The sequence below is a fragment of the Hoplias malabaricus genome, chromosome 7 (genome assembly GCF_029633855.1).
Source record: "Hoplias malabaricus isolate fHopMal1 chromosome 7, fHopMal1.hap1, whole genome shotgun sequence".
NCBI lineage: Eukaryota > Metazoa > Chordata > Actinopteri > Characiformes > Erythrinidae > Hoplias > Hoplias malabaricus.
Genome location: NC_089806.1, coordinates 8839988 through 8857165, shown reverse-complemented (window position 1 = coordinate 8857165; position 17178 = coordinate 8839988). Strand labels below are relative to the sequence as shown.

Here is a 17178-nt window from a genome sequence, read left to right as displayed (position 1 = left end):
TGAGCGCGGACGCATGTCCAACTTTCGGTGAGCAATGGTCCATGGGTGGCTTTCTCAGTGGTGGGTCTCTGCCAGGGCCACACCAGGCCAAACACGGATAAATACACTTCCGCTGAGTCATTCCAACCTGAATGCATGTCTGTGAGAGTGCAGAGTAAACTGTTTGTTGTGAGCTGCTGACAAATTCCCCAGTGGTTTTCAATGAATATCTTGCAAACATAAGTGCTTCTTCATAACAGTGATATTTAGATCATTGATTATCAGATTTTGATATTTGGTAAATCTGCATTGAACAAAACAAAACAAAAAAAACACATATCAAAACCTTTCACTGTAAGTAACACTGATGTGTTGGTGTGTGTTGGGTTGGTACGAGTGGATCAGACACAGCAGTGCTCAGAATAATCCAACACTCTAATACCTGCTCTGTGGTGGTTCTGACCACTGAAGAACAGCGTGAAATGAGGCTAATAAAGTATCCAGAGCAACCGATGGGCTATAGTTTGTAACTGTAGAACTATAAAGTGCTCCTGTACGGTCAGTGGAGCTGAGAGAATGGAAAGTGTGTGTAGAAACATGGTCTTTGTTACAGCGGATTGGTGTTTAAAATGTATCAGCAGTAATATGCTTAAATATGGAATGGAAATTTAAAAAATAAAGAATTATTTTGAGCAGTCTCATTATAAATTCATGATTATTTTAAATACATACAATAGTTTTTGCTCCGGTTTCCTCTAGGTGACTGTCTGTGAGGAGTGTGGTGTGTTCTCTCTGTGTCTGCGTGGGTTTCCTCCGGGTGACTGTCTGTGAGGAGTGTGGTGTGTTCTCTCTGTGTCTGCGTGGGTTTCCTCCGGGTGACTGTCTGTGAGGAGTGTGGTGTGTTCTCTCGGTGTCTGCGTGGGTTTCCTCCAGATGACTGTCTGTGAGGAGTGTGGTGTGTTCTCTCTGTGTCTGTGTGGGTTTCCTCTGGGTGACTGTCTGTGAGGAGTGTGGTGTGTTCTCTCTGTGTCTGCGTGGGTTTCCTCCGGGTGACTGTCTGTGAGGAGTGTGGTGTGTTCTCTCTGTGTCTGTGTGGGTTTCCTCTGGGTGACTGTCTGTGAGGAGTGTGGTGTGTTCTCTCTGTGTCTGCGTGGGTTTCCTCCGGGTGACTGTCTGTGAGGAGTGTGGTGTGTTCTCTCGGTGTCTGCGTGGGTTTCCTCCAGATGACTGTCTGTGAGGAGTGTGGTGTGTTCTCTCTGTGTCTGTGTGGGTTTCCTCCGGGTGACTGTCTGTGAGGAGTGTGGTGTGTTCTCCCTGTGTCCGCGTGGGTTTCCTCCGGGTGCTCCGGTTTCCTCCCACAGTCCAAAAACACACATTGGTAGGTGGATTGGTGACTCAAAAGTGTCCGTAGGCTTGAGTGTGTGTGTGTGTCTGTGTTGCCCTGTGAAGGACTGGCGCCCCCTCCAGGGTGTATTCCCGCCTTGCGCCCAGTGATTCCAGGTAGGCTCTGCACCCACCGCGACCCTGAACTGGATAAGCGGTTACAGATAATGAAATGAAATGAACAGTAGTTTTTATGATAAATTTGGCAGCACACAAACAAGTTCATTTAAAATTCTCCACTTACATTTCTGGAAAAAACAACGTCTTGTTCATCTGTTATGATTTACAATTTACAGCTCAGAACAAATCCATCAACGACTTTATAAGAGACAAATAATGTGGATGAAGGCAGTCATGAAATAAAAAAAATAAGTGCCGAACTTCTCACAGCAGCTGTGTGTGTGTGTGTGTGATGCATGAGAGAGAGAGAGTTTTGCATAAAAATGATGTAATCAACAGTAGCGAAACTGTTTACATTGCTTAATAAAACCACTAATACATCACTAGAGATGTAATTTAAATAAAAATAACAATCATTTTAATGTGTGCAGTATTAGTTTCTTTGTGTCATTTTAAATTTATGTTAAGAATTAGACATTTTAGGACATAATAACGGTTATAAATTTGTCATATTCCTTTCTGAAAAGGTAATGTTTTTCAAGGAAATTTAAATATTTTCCCCTCAGTTCCTGAAAGCCTGTTCAGACGATTTCACTGGGAGCTTAGGATATCTTTTTATAAATCTAGATTTGTTGCTCTCTGTAAATCATAAAATAAGTTGCTGCAGGTGCAAACAAAAAAAGGAGGGGGTGGGGGTGCTCAAACTGGACTGATGATGTGTTGCCTGCAAACTGCTAGGAAAAAGATTTTATTATTTAACAAACAGCATGAGAAAACTGATTTACAGGAAGGTCTGTTATTCTCTGTCTGTTTTTCTCTCCCCACCATCGAATAGCATCAAGCTCTGTGGCGATATACAAGTAGAAACTGGAATAACCGAGCTCAATGTAATATTTGGCTTTTAATACTTCAAAGGACAAGGTCAGATACGTGAAAAGCATCTAATTTGGAAGCTTGTTTAAACTTGGCCTTGCACTGGGCTGGTCTCCAAGACTTGGGTGTTTTTTAAAAGGCTGCCACAGCCCAGAGAATGAGCTGCCATCACGGAAAATATCCCTCACTGCATTCTGAAGGGACCTTCAGGGAAGAGGGTGTATATCAGATTTGACAGCTCAACCACGTGTGCTGTTCAAATCCAGACGCATTTAATGATTAACATAATGGAAGACCGACTCCTTAAGCAGAGTAGAGACATCAGCGTGGGACTGTTTTCAGAAGGTTAATTCATCAGGCTCATTTGTCAACTTCTGACAGGAGAAATATGTAGCATACCAGTCCAACAATCTAAAGATTCAACATACACGAACTAAAGGCTTTTGATGCTTGGCAATCTATTATAATTGACACTGATTCATTGCTGTTGCTTAAGTGTCAGATGTCTTCAGCCTTGAGCTTGGATTCACAGTCAAATATAAGAGAATATTTTGACATGTGGACATGCGTTTTTAGATGCTTATCTCTGACAGTCACTCATAACACCAGTAAAACATATAGGTCAGGGGGTCGTGACCCACTGTGGGTCTTCTCGTCATGGCACAGCAGAGTGGTATTGGACCGTGATGTTTGTTGCCATGACAAACATTATTTTGTGCATACAGACCGACCATTTGCATTTCTGACATTTAGCAGAAGCTCTTATCATGTGCAACTTACAAAATTGCCTTGCGTTTGATCCAAGCTTGTATTCTAGCCAGCGCAAATAGGTCAGGATCTAAAATACTCTGAGCTCAGGGCAAGAGCTGACACCTAAAAGGTTAAATGGAGAATTAAACACAGCATAAGTGCAAAACCAAACAATATCTATATGTTCTCTCCTAGAAAGAATAACAATCACTCAATTTCACACAAATTAACCTGGTCTCTACAGCAACGAGAGACGGAAATCCCAGTGAAACTCAACTGTCGAGGGCACTGCTCATTCCTGCCCGTGCTGTGTACTCCATTTGCACTGATGTGTTTGTGTGTATCACTCTGTGTCGGCTGTATTTAAGACACAAGCTGGTAGGTCAGTAGTTCCTGATTGACTTGTGTTCTGTTTTACAAAGTCTTTCCTGATCATGTGACGCATAAGGACTGATCTACTTAAGAGCTTTCACTTCTTCTGCCATCTAAGAGTCATTGTGACTGACTGAGGCTTGGTTTATATGTCAGTAATGGTTTACGTTCCATTTATCTATTGTCATTCTCTTATAAATTGATTGAAATATGGCCAGTTGCTGAGCAAGGCACTGATGTATAGTGTCATGGTGGGAATTTTTATCTGTAGGTGTTGCCTGCCTAGTGCGTACATGGAGTTTGCTTGTAACGCTACTTCAACCCACCCATTGGTTCCCAGGAATTGAAAGTGATCAGACAGATACACACCCACACCCACACACACACAACAGTAGCCCCAACTGGAAAACAAAATACTGCCAATGACTGCTGACTCGTGCTGAAGATAAACAAACTGTTAGGATTGGCTGATTCATACATTCCACTGACTCACGTGAGATCCTTTTGGATTAACCTTTATTATATAACACAAAACAAAGTCTGAGGCTTAGTGAGCTCCTGCACGAACAGAACGTAGCATGAAGACCGCGCTCCGTAAAGCCGAGAGCTGCCTGGTGATGGACTGATGCCGTGTCCGGGGTGTGTTCCTGCTTGGTGCCCAATGGTTCTGAGTACACTCAGGACATCCGTGACCATGAACAGGATGAAGAGGTAACAGAAGGTGAATGAATGAATGAATAAAGGAACTGGTGGCACTAAGTCAGCATTAACAGTGCCAGTGGGCCTTGGTTTGGCCTTAGTCATCAGGGAGTCTGATGTGGATCTACATATTAGAGGATGACAGGTCTGTAAAATGAGCTTTAATGCTGGACCTCACGGATGAGCTTTCTGGAGGTGTCATGGGTGTGATTCAGGGACAAGGTTGTGCTTACCTGAAGAACCCTGAGAAGAGCTAGTGACGTAGTGGTTGCTGTTAGGAAGAGTGTGAGCTGGGACCTCTGTGAAGCTCTTATGGGCTGGTATAGGGTATTTTGGGGTGTCTTGTCCTGTGAATAGTTACAGATATAATATTAAAAAGTATTATGCAAATTCTACATTTTTCAAACGGTTTGTTTTTGTCATATTAATTAATTTTTGTTAATTTTTGTTTTGTGTAACATTTATCTGTTGAGATATATTTCATTCATTCATTATCTGTAATCCTTATCCAGTTCAGGGTCACGGTGGGTCCAGAGCCTACCTGGAATCATTGGGCGCAAGGGCGCCAGTCCTTCACAGGGCAACACAGACACACACACACATTCACTCACACCTACGGACACTTTTGAGTCGCCAATCCACCTACCAACGTGTGTTTTTGGACTGTGGGAGGAAACCGGAGCACCCGGAGGAAACCCACGCAGACACAGGGAGAACACACCACACTCCTCACAGACAGTCACCCTGAGGAAACCCACGCAGACACAGGGAGAACACACCACACTCCTCACAGACAGTCACCCTGAGGAAACCCACACAGACACAAGGAGAACACACCACACTCCTCACAGACAGTCACCCGGAGGAAACCCAGGGAGAACACACCACACTCCTCACAGACAGTCACCCTGAGGAAACCCACACAGACACAGGGAGAACACACCACACTCCTCACAGACAGTCACCCGGAGCAGGAATCGAACCCACAACCTCCAGGTCCCTGGAGCTGTGTGACTGCGACACCTACCTGCTGCACCACCGTGCCAACTTGAGATATATGTGTATGACTTTAATCACTATTCAGTGTATTATCTTGTTATTTATACCCCCCCCCCCCCCCCTCTTTAAACTGGGGGCCTCCTTTTCATTTTGGACATCTTCACAGATTTTTTTAAGCTTCTTTCCAATGATCATACTGAGTTTACTTGGACATTTCCAATGTTGAGGTGTTTTGTGTGTGTTTATGTGTATGATTGACTGTGTGTTTGCCAAAACAGATGGGTTAAATGTAGAGATCTAATGCCGTTGTAGTGCTGTGCAATGATAAAAAAAAAAGCGTTTTAAAGTATTAAACCAAAGTCTACCCTGTTTTCCAGACTGGAGCAGAGCTTTTGAAGCAATAGATGAGGAAAATCCTCCCTGTGTACACAGAGTGCAGTGACGCATTTGAAAGTTTCGGTCTCATTGCCTATTAAGGTAAACGGTAAGTATTTGCATATCCCAGAAACTGTGATGGGTTTCAATGTTGGATCTTATGTAACAGATTTATGTCCATCCAAAATAATTCCACAATGAGTAAGCAGGAGTTAGACATAAAAGAGCACTTGTACCCTCCTGTCTACTGTCAGCTTTTCCACTAACACCCTGATGGAACAAACGGAAACTCATTTATCACACTGATTCTGGGTTAAACTCTGAGCATCTGATCTATCACCAGAGTGAGCGTAGATGACATTGTCATGCCTTTAGTACAGAGCTTTGGCTTGAGGCATTGTTGAATATTCAGCTCTGATTGGCCACTGAGCTGGTGTAATTAGTTCATAATTATGTCTGATTGCAGTTTTCCTTGATTACTTACACTCCTCTGTGCACTTTACAAATTGCCAGCATAATAGAGTAAGCATTTGTGTAATGGCGTCCAAAACTAATGCACACTCTTCCTGTGATTTGTATTTTTTTCTTTTAAAGAAGCATGTTTACATATTTCAAAAGTTCTTGTGAATGGTTGAGAAGGTTAAAAAGTAAAACATAGAAATCAGTGTCCTGGGAGTTCTCTAAGTGGCACAGCTTTCTAACATGAGCCTTTGTTAGTTCACGTAAAACTGGGTGGCTATTATTTTCCTCCAAGCGTGATAGCTGTCCAGTGATGTTGCGTTAGCCGTAGTTTGGAAAGTTTGTGCTGCATTCGTTGTTCAGCAGAATTGTGTGACTGAGGGAGAATGAATCTAATCAGGTGGAACCTGAAGGAAACTGGGTATAAAGGACAACATCTGTTGTATTTAGAACAATAAGAGTTCAGCATTAATGCTAGGCATCACCCGGTAAACTGCTGTTCTGCTTTGATAAAGTGCACTTCCAGTTTACCCTGATTCTACATTTGCATAAATAGTTCTTTCAGAATATTTCTAAACATTTAATAAAATATTCTCAAAATGTTTTTAGTCCAGTAAAAGTACAATTACATGTGTAGTTCTATAATTAAATAGTAGAACTATATAGTACTGAGGTGTATAATTATATACTTCTGTTCTGAGCTTCTTGCAGTTTAAATACCTTAAGTATTTTAAGCAGTTGAACTGGAAGGCTATGTGCCATTTTGTTGCTGAGATGAGGCCAAAAAGCTACTTCGTTCAATGAGGGCCAAGAGTACAGTGGCTCTCAGTGGCTGATTCCTGAGAGTATAGATCGGAATAAATTAATGTTACAACAAATGGGGAATGATTCCTGGAATTGTAGGTTCGAGTCCCGCTCCGGGTGACTGTCTGTGAGGAGTGTGGTGTGTTCTCCCTGTGTCTGCGTGTGTTTCCTCCGGGTGACTGTCTGTGAGGAGTGTGGTGTGTTCTCCCTGTGTCTGCGTGGGTTTCCTCCGGGTGACTATCTGCGAGGAGTGTGGTGTGTTCTCCCTGTGTCTGCGTGGGTTTCCTCCGGGTGACTGTCTGTGAGGAGTGTGTTGTGTTCTCCCTGTGTCTGCGTAGGTTTCCTCCGGGTGACTGTCTGTGAGGAGTGTGGTGTGTTCTCCCTGTGTCTGCGTAGGTTTCCTCCGGGTGACTGTCTGTGAGGAGTGTGGTGTGTTCTCCCTGTGTCTGTGTGGGTTTCCTCCGGGTGACTGTCTGTGAGGAGTGTGGTGTGTTCTCCCTGTGTCTGTGTGGGTTTCCTCCGGGTGACTGTCTGTGAGGAGTGTGGTGTGTTCTCCCTGTGTCTGCGTGGGTTTCCTCCGGGTGACTGTCTGTGAAGAGTTTGGTGTGTTCTCCCTGTGACCTGTGTGGGTTTCCTCCGGGTGCTCCATAGGTGTCCGTAGGTGTGAGTGAATCAGTTTTCCCCTGCAATGGACTGGCACCCCAGTAGGGTGTGTTCCCACCTTGCTCTCAGTGAATCTGGGTAGGCTCTGGACCCACCGTGACCCTGAACTGGATAATGAATGAATAAGAGCTGTAGGTTGGGATATGTTAATCATATTTTCAGTTGTCGATGTTCCAGCTGAGTCACACATTAAGCTAAGGCTCGCTGACTATTAATTTCATAATTAACTTCAATCCCTATAAAACTTTGCTTATTCAGACAATAACATCAATAGAAGTGTGTCTTTTCTACTATTACCTGCTAAGCAGAGAATATCCTTTGCTAGCTTTTTTATTCAACGCTGGGTGAGTATGTTTACCATCTGTCTGGTTCTTTCTGCCCTTCATTTTGATGCGGTAATAAGTGAGGATTACAGAAGTTGAAACATGATTTTATTTGTTGATGGTCTATTTTTTAGTAGATATATTGAAAAAACAGAGGTCAGTTTTATGTAGAGCACAGTTACTCAGTTACAGTTGCTGAGTGGTTGTAGAGAAATGATAAATGATGTGATATATTGAATTCATGTTTTAAATGACAATGTATATGAACCAGAAATGTGTTGATTTTGTAGGATGAGGAATGGTAAACAGGGTTGTTACTAGAGCACAGAGCTGAAGTCAGAGGACATTCTTCATTTACATCCATTCCAAAAATGTTATTTAGTTGAAATATTTATTTTTAAGGTGATATCCCTGAGGGAGCGGCATGGTGGTGCAGCAGGTAGTGTCGCAGTCACACAGCTTCAGGGACCTGGAGGTTGTGGGTTCGATTCATGCTCCGGGTGACTGTCTGTGTGGTGTGTTCTCCCTGTGTCTGCGTGGGTTTCCTCCGGGTGACTGTCTGTGAGGAGTGTGGTGTGTTCTCCCTGTGTCTGTGTGGGTTTTCTCCGGGTGACTGTCTGTGAGGAGTGTGGTGTGTTCTCTCTGTGTCTGCGTGGGTTCCTCCAGGTGACTGTCTGTGAGGAGTGTGGTGTGTTCTCCCTGTGTCTGTGTGGGTTTTCTCCGGGTGCTCCGGTTTCCTCCCACAGTCCAAAAATACACGTTGGTAGGTGGATTGGCGACTCAAAAGTGTCCGTAGGTGAGTGTGTGTGAGTGAATGTGTGATTGTCTGTGTTGCTCTGTGAAGGACTGGCGCCCCCTCCAGGGTGTATTCCCGCCTTGCGCCCAATGATTCCAGGTAGGCTCTGGACCCACCACGACCCTGAACTGGATAATGGTTACAGCTAATGAATGAATGATATCCCTGAGGCGATTTTTTAATATAAAATGATGTGATTGTATGGAGTGCAGAAACAACACTGAAGTTATAATACAGATTAAAAGACATAGAGAACCGTGGTGCGGTTTGTGGCCAAAGCTTTAAAATCACAACAAGGACATAAAGCTCATATCAGTTTAGCACAATTTCTTAGAAGTGATGTCATGGTTTTGGATCTCACCCCGTGGGTCGGATTAGAGGTGCAGGTTGACAGTAAATGCTTTACATCCTTTTTGTCTCTGCTTGTGTTTTTATTGAGCCAAAGGGTTGGTTGAAGTTGCAGCCAATTTCACTCAGTGGATGTGATTTCACAGAGTCATAGACTGTGTCTCAGGAACACACACACACAACAGATCTTAGACTAAAATTAATGAAGAGGCTGGGCTTCTTTCTGACATCAGGACCATAAATGTGCGAGAAACGGTGGCTTTAGTAGCTTAGGTGATCCAGACAGAGATCAGAGACACTGCACTGAATGGTGGTGGTGGGGGGGTCATGTTGCTCTGTCCTGACTGGTGATCATTTAGAAGATATTGTGTTTCCAGACATAGTTCCCTGAGGTGAAATGTGGTAGTGGAAAATGTTCTCCTCTCATTGACGAGCCTGTCAGAATGTTCTGCTACGTGGACCAAAAAAGAGGGTGCTGGGAAACGGGGTTTCAGGAAGAGGGAGAGACTTAACTGATATGTGTGAAAGCAATGTGAGTTGGCGCTGAGCATCTCCAGTACCATGTACCCGTCTCCGTTGAGCCACACTGACATCTAGTGGCAGTGCACTACACAGTCGGCAACTCCTCCAGTTTCTGGCCAGACGTGTTGAGTTTGATGGAGAAGGCAGAGGAAGGACTACACAGTGGAATCGTCCCTGTGATGCCCTGGATATCCAGAACATTTGTCAGTGGTCAGTCTCTGACCACAGAGCTTGGCCTGATTAATGGGATGGTGCACCAGTTGCCCCCTGTAGTGACGTTAATGCGGCTGCTGTGTTTGGAGTGGACCAGCAGTAGCCCCATGGCTGTCCCTTTCAGCTGAGGTCAAAGTCTGGTTGATTGCACTTGAAAGTCTGAGGCCACACATAGTTCAGGTTTCAGTGTCTCAACTGAGTGTGTACGATGGGGAAAGTGTGTCATTCCTGAGCAGCAGGAATGAAAATAGTTTCATAACAACTTTCCAGTGGGCAGAGATCCAAAAATTACAGACTCCATATGAGCAGCACATGACATAACCTCGCAGTGCAGATAAAGTGACACTCATATGATATTAACTGTGGTGTAGCCGTTCAGCCAGGATTTGGGTTTTATAATGGTTCAGGAATCTGGGAAATATTATTATTTTTATTATTACACAAGTTCAAAGCATGCCAGACTGTGCATCTTTTTTTTAATTTTAATAATAAATACATGTAAACATCAGTAGAAATACTGGTTTTACTAATCAGCTTGTTTTTAAGACGATGAAGAGCAAACGAGTATGATGTAAAAAACAGTACGTGAAATAAATCCAAGCATCAGTCAGTTTTCAGTGTCAGTTCTTATCCAGAGAACACAGTTACAAAAAAATCACAGATATTGCTTCAGCAGTTTGAACTTTTGGATGTACCTGCGTTCATGTTTTCCATATGGCTTTGGCATCACCGTTGCTGAAGTGTGGTCTGCTTGGAATTGCAAACAGAGCACATTTAAGAGCAGTTGTAATCCCTCGTCCTCTTCTGTTTGAAACGGACGCATGCTTAAAGCAACTGTCCTGTTGCTTTTGCTATTGCTCAAGTGCAGGGAGAGCTGGGCACTGCAACCTTCAGCAAACCATAGTTTTTATCAGCGATGCAGGCAGTTTTCTTCTTTATAATTAACAGTGAACCTGAATAACAGACACATGAGATTTAAAGGAACATCAGGTAAATTTTTTGCTCCTGAGCTCCCCCTACGGTTGCAGGATGTAAATCATTTTACAGCACTGTCCTGAAATCAAAAGGGAGATGGAGGGTGGGAGGGAGGGGTGGTTTTCTACCCTCTTCAATAATCTACATAGTGCAGTTTCTGCAGTGCTGAGCCTGAATAACACTAACTGAGACTCTATTCTCTCTGTCACAGCTCACTGAAGCATCACAATAATTTTGAATCTGTAGTTTCAATACTACCTAGAGTGAGCAAATGTACTAAACCTAGGGTGACCAGATGTCCTCTTTTACCCGGACATGTCCTCTTTTTTAGACTTAAAAAAAATGTCCAGGCGGAATTTCACAAACGTCCGGGATTTTGTTTTTCTAGAGCTTACATAGAACTTCGAGAAGTTTCGTTCACAAACTAGTCCCGCCCTCCCCTACTCCGATTGGTTCGCTTGAGAGAGAAGGGGGCGTGGTGAAGTAGCCTAAACTCTTCTGATTGGCGGGTCTGCCTGTAGAGCTACCGTTATTGGTCGATAACCTTCTGTGTAAACATGAATTCATGAACCCCCCCCCCCGAAGACCTGTCCTCTTTTTCACCATCTCAGATCTGGTCACCCTAACTAAACCTTAGCTAGAGTTCCTATAAGCTGCTAAACCATGTATTTCAATTTGTGTTCTCTGGAAAGTTTTTCCTGACCTAAAGAAGAAACTTAATTTCACTGGGAGCTGTAAATGATACTAAGAGTTTGCAGCAGGCCTCATCTGCATTTAGCAGTATTCATCAGATCTGCTGGAGTTCTGCAATTAAGAGCTTTGAATGTTATAAACAAGACCTTGTAGTCAGTGTAGATTGAATGAGACTGGAGTAACATGCTGAAGCTCGGGCTCTTGTCCAGGCTACTGTTTTTTCTTTTTTTGTATTCTACTGTTGGTTGAGAGACAAAAAAGCAATAACGAATGGCAGTAGTCTAATTTAGCCGCTATAAAAGCATCAACCATGTTCTCAATATATTTTTTTAAGTTAAGCTTAAATCCTGTTTTGGTTCTCAAACATCTTTCTTCATGGTAGTGCAGTGGCAAAAGTACAAATGTATCCTCCGCACACTCTCGACATGTTGGACTTGGTCTGGAAACTTGTCGCGTCCCTGCAGTGCAGAATTATTAGAAGGTCTGGAAATAACATTGGGAATATCTGTGGAGCACTTACCCTTCAAAACAGTAGCAGAATAATTTACTCAGGTCAAGGCCTATGACTAAAAGACAAGAAAAAATTAGCCAAAAACATACAAATCTTAGCTTCTGCCACATGTTCTACCAAGTTAAACCAAGCTAAAAAACCACATACCATGATTCACAAAATGGAGGTTGAAAAAAATTACTCTGCATGATACCTACCGTGTATTTTAACCATTTATGTTGCATTTACATTAAATGATAATAAGCTAGCCATATGAGTGTAATTCCGGGTAGGTTCCAAACCCACCATGACTCTGAACTGGATAAGTGCTTACCAGTGGCGATTGCTCTAAGACCGCAAGGGAAGCTCAGCTTGCCTTGCCAAATATATACTGTTGTGTGTACATGTCAATGAATAAATATGCACTACAACGCGCTCAACTTTTGTTCAGAATCAGCTTCTTATCACTGGTAAAGACGCAGCTTTCCTCTCAATCATTCCCGCAGCTTCACAGTGCTTTAAACAGTGAGGACGCTGAGCGTCCAGAGTTCAGTAGCGAAGCAGCGAAGTGCAGCGAAACGAGACGAGTAATTGGATAAATGCTGGGCTTTGTCCCGCCCATCGGACGCTCAGCATCTCTGGGGGTCTATGGGGCAGTGGGCTGGCCCGGACGCTCAGCTTCTGCATGATGATTGGATGATCTGGACACTAGTCAAGTCCCTGGAAAAGACGCCTTGTTGGTACGACAGGGTCACATATAATTTTCTTAAAAAGGAACGGAGGGTAGAATTTGCGTATAAATAAACCGACACATTTTATGATGTAGGTGATGAAAACCACTGGTGCTTACAGACAATGAATGATTGAATTAATGATTATTAATTAGTGTAATGAAATGCAACTCGTCTTCTCAGGGTTAACTTGCCCATAGTTTGGCTTTGCACTCATGAGCTTGGGTTTGTCTAAGCTGCGTTCACCTTATTTTAAATTTGTTTGATTGTCTCTGATGGTTTAAAAGAACTGAATATGAACTACCTACAGCCAAGTCCTGTGAAACTTCATCATGGTTTCAGCTTATGAGGAACACAGTGGTCGGGATCATGGAGAAGGATTTATCTGATATATTTGTTGAAACTGGCAGGACAGTGACTGTCATATCGTTAAACCCCTTGATGTGAGCTTCCAACTGTTCTCCATCGATCCCTGAAATAGGTTCACTTTTAACTGAACTGTGTTTTATGCAGGTTCAATGAAAGTTGAGCATGTTTCTCACTGATAATCCAGTGTTTTCCATTACTCTGGATACTCCACATTCCTTAGTCCCTTCTCCTCCCCTGCGCCACGTAGTACCTGCACATCAGTTAAAGAACAACTTGTAAACCTCTCTCTGACCTTCATCATCCTTTATCTTCATGTTTCAGAAGACAGAGTAAAGAGGATTTAAAGTGTGGACAGGCATGGGAGCCTGTAGAGTTTAAGGGGTTGATAACTTCAAATTGCCTTTTTTTTTTTTTTTGTTTTTTTTTTCTGGCACCTCTCTTTTTGCACTTTCTTTCACACTTGCCTTCACGTGTTTTGCTGAATGAAACGGTGGATGTGTGAGCCAGTCTTGTGAAGGGTGCTATAAAACTCTCTTAAGACTTCTTCCTGTCAGTTTGACCCCAAGCTTCTGAAGGTTTATTGACTTCCTGACCTAAATGCAAACCAGTGACTTGGCGTGCTCTTATTCCATTTGAGACTCATCATATATTTCAAAGCCCCAATCAGGACTAGCTGCGAGTGCCAGCGCCTGCCGAATAACATCGGCAGGCACACTTACTGACAGGCTCTATGGTAGCAAACTCAGAAATTGTCCTGGGATGCTGTTCCTGCGTTGGCGGTTTCTGACCAGGGTTTAAAGAGCCTTGATTACTATTCAGACATGATTAGTTCTACATAAGGAGGGAGAGGAATCCAAGTTTACTACAAAATGTCTGTTATATTTATGACTGATTGAATTGGACCGTGGAGCATTGGAACTGTGTTCTGTGGAGTATAGCTCCACCCAAAGCCTTTGGGATGAATTAAGAGTGGTGTTTGTGATCCAGAATTCATCAGTACCTGACCTCACTAAAGCTTCTGTAGCTGAATTCCATTAAATATTCCCACAGAAATATTCCCACATCTAATCTAAAGCCTTCCTAGAAGAGTAGAATTTGGCAGGTAGCAAAGCTCAAGCTTTCTAATCCGCAGTGTTTGTAGTTCTACCTTTACAGACCCTTTCACCCTGTTCTTCAGTAGTCTGGACCACCACAGAGCAGGTCTGATTTGGGTGGTGGATCACTCTCAGCGCTGCAGTGACACTGACTGGTGGTGGTGGTGTGTTAGTTGTGCTGGTAAACATGGATCAGATACAGCAGAGCTGATAGAGTTTTTAAAGCCCTACTGGACTAAGAATAGTTAAACGTCCAGCTGACAGCGTCCAGTGTCACCTGATGAGGAAATAGAGGACGACCAACACACACTGTGCAGCAACAGATGAGCTACTGTCTCTGACTCTGAACCTACAAAGTGATGTGAGTGGACACAGGGTTTAACCCTTTGGGGTCTAAGGACATTCTCTCAATTTTCTGAAATTCGTCTTTAAAGAACTTGTATTATAATATATTGCCCATATGTGTTATATCAAAATGTTCAGAACAGGGCGACACTGTGGCGCAGGGACCTGGAGGTTGTGGGTTCGATTCCCGCTCCGGGTGACTGTCTGTGAGGAGTGTGGTGTGTTTTCCCTGTGTCTGCGTGGGTTTCCTCCGGGTGACTGTCTGTGAGGAGTGTGGTGTGTTTTCCCTGTGTCTGTGTGGGTTTCCTCCGGGTGACTGTCTGTGAGGAGTGTGGTGTGTTCTCCCTGTGTCAGCGTGGGTTTCCTCCGGGTGACTGTCTGTGAGGAGTGTGGTGTGTTCTCTCTGTGTCTGTGTGGGTTTCCTCCGGGTGACTGTCTGTGAGGAGTGTGGTGTGTTCTCTCTGTGTCTGTGTGGGTTTCCTCCAGGTTACTGTCTGAGGTGTGTGGTGTTTTCTCTCTGTGTCCGGGTTGGTTTTCTCCCGGAGCTCCGGTTTCCTCCCACAGTCCAAAAACACACGTTGGTAGGTGGATTGGCGACTCAAAAGTGTCCATTGGTGTGAGAGTCTGAGTGAATGTGTGAGTGTGTGTGTTGCCCTGTGAAGGACTGGCGCCCCCTCCAGGGTGTGTTCCTTCCTTGCGCCCAATGATTCCAGGTAGGCTCTGGACCCACTGCGACCCTGAACTGGATAAGGGTTACAGATAATGAATGGATGTTCAGAAAAATCTCAGCTCTCTCGTGAAGAGAGGCCCATGTGACCTAGAGTATTTTATGAAGAGATAATCTGTCTCTAACCCTGAAAATCTTTATATTTCTTATGAAAACATCCCTTTACTCATGTGGATGAATTGTTTTGGTGATTGAAATGGTTTTATTAGGGTCTTAAAAACAGGCGAATCCACCAGTTAAACATTGCGAGAGGCAGAGGAGGCGTGTCTCAAGCTTATTCATAGGCTCGTAACTCGGGATGTACAGTATCACGTACAGCATGCAATCGAAAGAGCAGTTTCTGCACATTCACAGTGTGTTTGAACTGTATTTCTGCACAGTGCTCGCTGAGATATTAATAGAAACATCGCAAATGGTCGTTGAGGCCCTGTCGTGTCCTTTGACCCCAGAGGGTTTAAAAACTCCAGCAGCACTGCTGTTTCTGATCCACTCACCAGCACAACACACACTAACACACCACCACCACGTCAGTGTCACTGCACTGCACTGAGAAATGGAGCTGATAAAATGGGCATAATTATAATATCATGAGTGACTGTGTATGAACATATGAGTTTATATTTGTTGGTCTCAGGGAAATCCCTCCTCACAGATTTGCTGTTGTTGAGCTGAATGGGCTACTCTTAAGGTTAGTAACGTTAGTTGAATTGACAGGTTGTAAGTGTCTGTGTGTTACTTATTATTGACTCTGTCCTGACTGAGGTCCTCTGTGTGCATTTCAAGCCTTGTGATCTGCACCGTACCCTTCAACATCAACCGGCACTGCTGTGTTCCCTCTTTAAAAGCATTGTGTTTGAGTTTGGACAGATGTGTTTGATGTGCTCTGAAGTGTTAAAGGCAGTGAGCAGTTCTCTTGTTCTCACTGCCTCTCTATTATATATTGTACAGCTCATAAGCTCATGAAAATCTGCTCATTGTAGATGACAGAGGCTTTCCTTATTCACTCTCTCATCCTTACATAAGCACGGCTGGAGGGAAGGAATTCCTCAGGTCTAAACCTGAGCTGAGCCTGGCAGCCCATCCCTCTGGAGCACACACATGCACACGCACCAACAAAAGGCCCCCTATCAACTACATTAATAGCAGATGATGAAGGAAAAGTTGTGCAGCTTGGAGCAGGTTCTTTCCTTTAACACATTTATTTTAGAGCGTTTGCTCACCAGCAGGACAGTAAAATAAACTTACAGGAAAAATATTTGAGTCATTGTTTTCCACCGTTGCTTCAGGATATCTCCTGAAATTGTCCATTCTGTTGGCAGCTGGAGTTTACTGTAACCTCTTACACATCCGTGCTCCTGCCTGGAAACGCAGCACGGCCAAATACTCACACGCAAAGTTAGGATACGGGTGAGTGGTGGGGTAAGGGTTATGTTGAAATATTTGCTAAAGGAGGATTTTCTGACCTTTTCCAGGTGTGAAGTCCAAGCAAAGTCAAAGAGAGGTTACAGTTCACCACCTGAGGCCAGCTGTCCATATTTCCTTCCAAAAAAAGAAGCAAGAATTTCCCCATATCTTTTTTTTTCCTGTTGCTCTGCCTCGAGCGAAATTGTATCTAAATCCAGAAGTAGGTGGTAATTAGTTCCACACACTCCGATCGGTCCGTTTAAAGACCTTGCACAGTTGATTTATTGTATGTCAGAACAAAAGAGTTTGGGGAAACAATACATTTCTGTCTCTTAAAATTTAAACTTGTGTTTTCTGTGGTTTATTTTTTTATCTATTTATTTTTTTGCAGTCTTTGTGTGAGAACATATTTTGCACTGATTGACAGTATCAAATACTACATTTCAGTGTGAGATTGAAATATGGCTTGGAGTAGTAGTAATCCCACCCTGTCGTACATGTAGAATCCTATAGGGAGCATTGGACATGACTATTCAGGAGAATGGATATCCCAACTCATCTTAAAGGAATGATGAATGCAGTTTTGTTTCAGATGTGAGATGCTGGCTCTAATAATGTTCACTATATGTTTTAGCTTCTCGTCCCCTGTGCATTTTCCAGGTTCTGGGTTAT

At 43.5% G+C, this 17178-nt stretch overlaps 1 protein-coding gene across 4 annotated transcripts in view; it reads left to right on the top strand.

The window, feature by feature from the left end:
- Nucleotides 1-17178, top strand: part of naa20 (N-alpha-acetyltransferase 20, NatB catalytic subunit) — a 169142-nt gene that overhangs the window by 78521 nt on the left and 73443 nt on the right. For 3 of the 4 annotated variants that reach the window (XM_066676316.1, XM_066676313.1, XM_066676314.1), the window contains one exon: nucleotides 5553-5659. The exons of the other annotated variant lie outside the window; for it this stretch is intronic. The gene's annotated coding sequence lies outside the window, so the exon portion shown is untranslated. The remainder of the gene's footprint in view (nucleotides 1-5552; nucleotides 5660-17178) is intronic. 4 annotated transcript variants of the gene reach the window in all.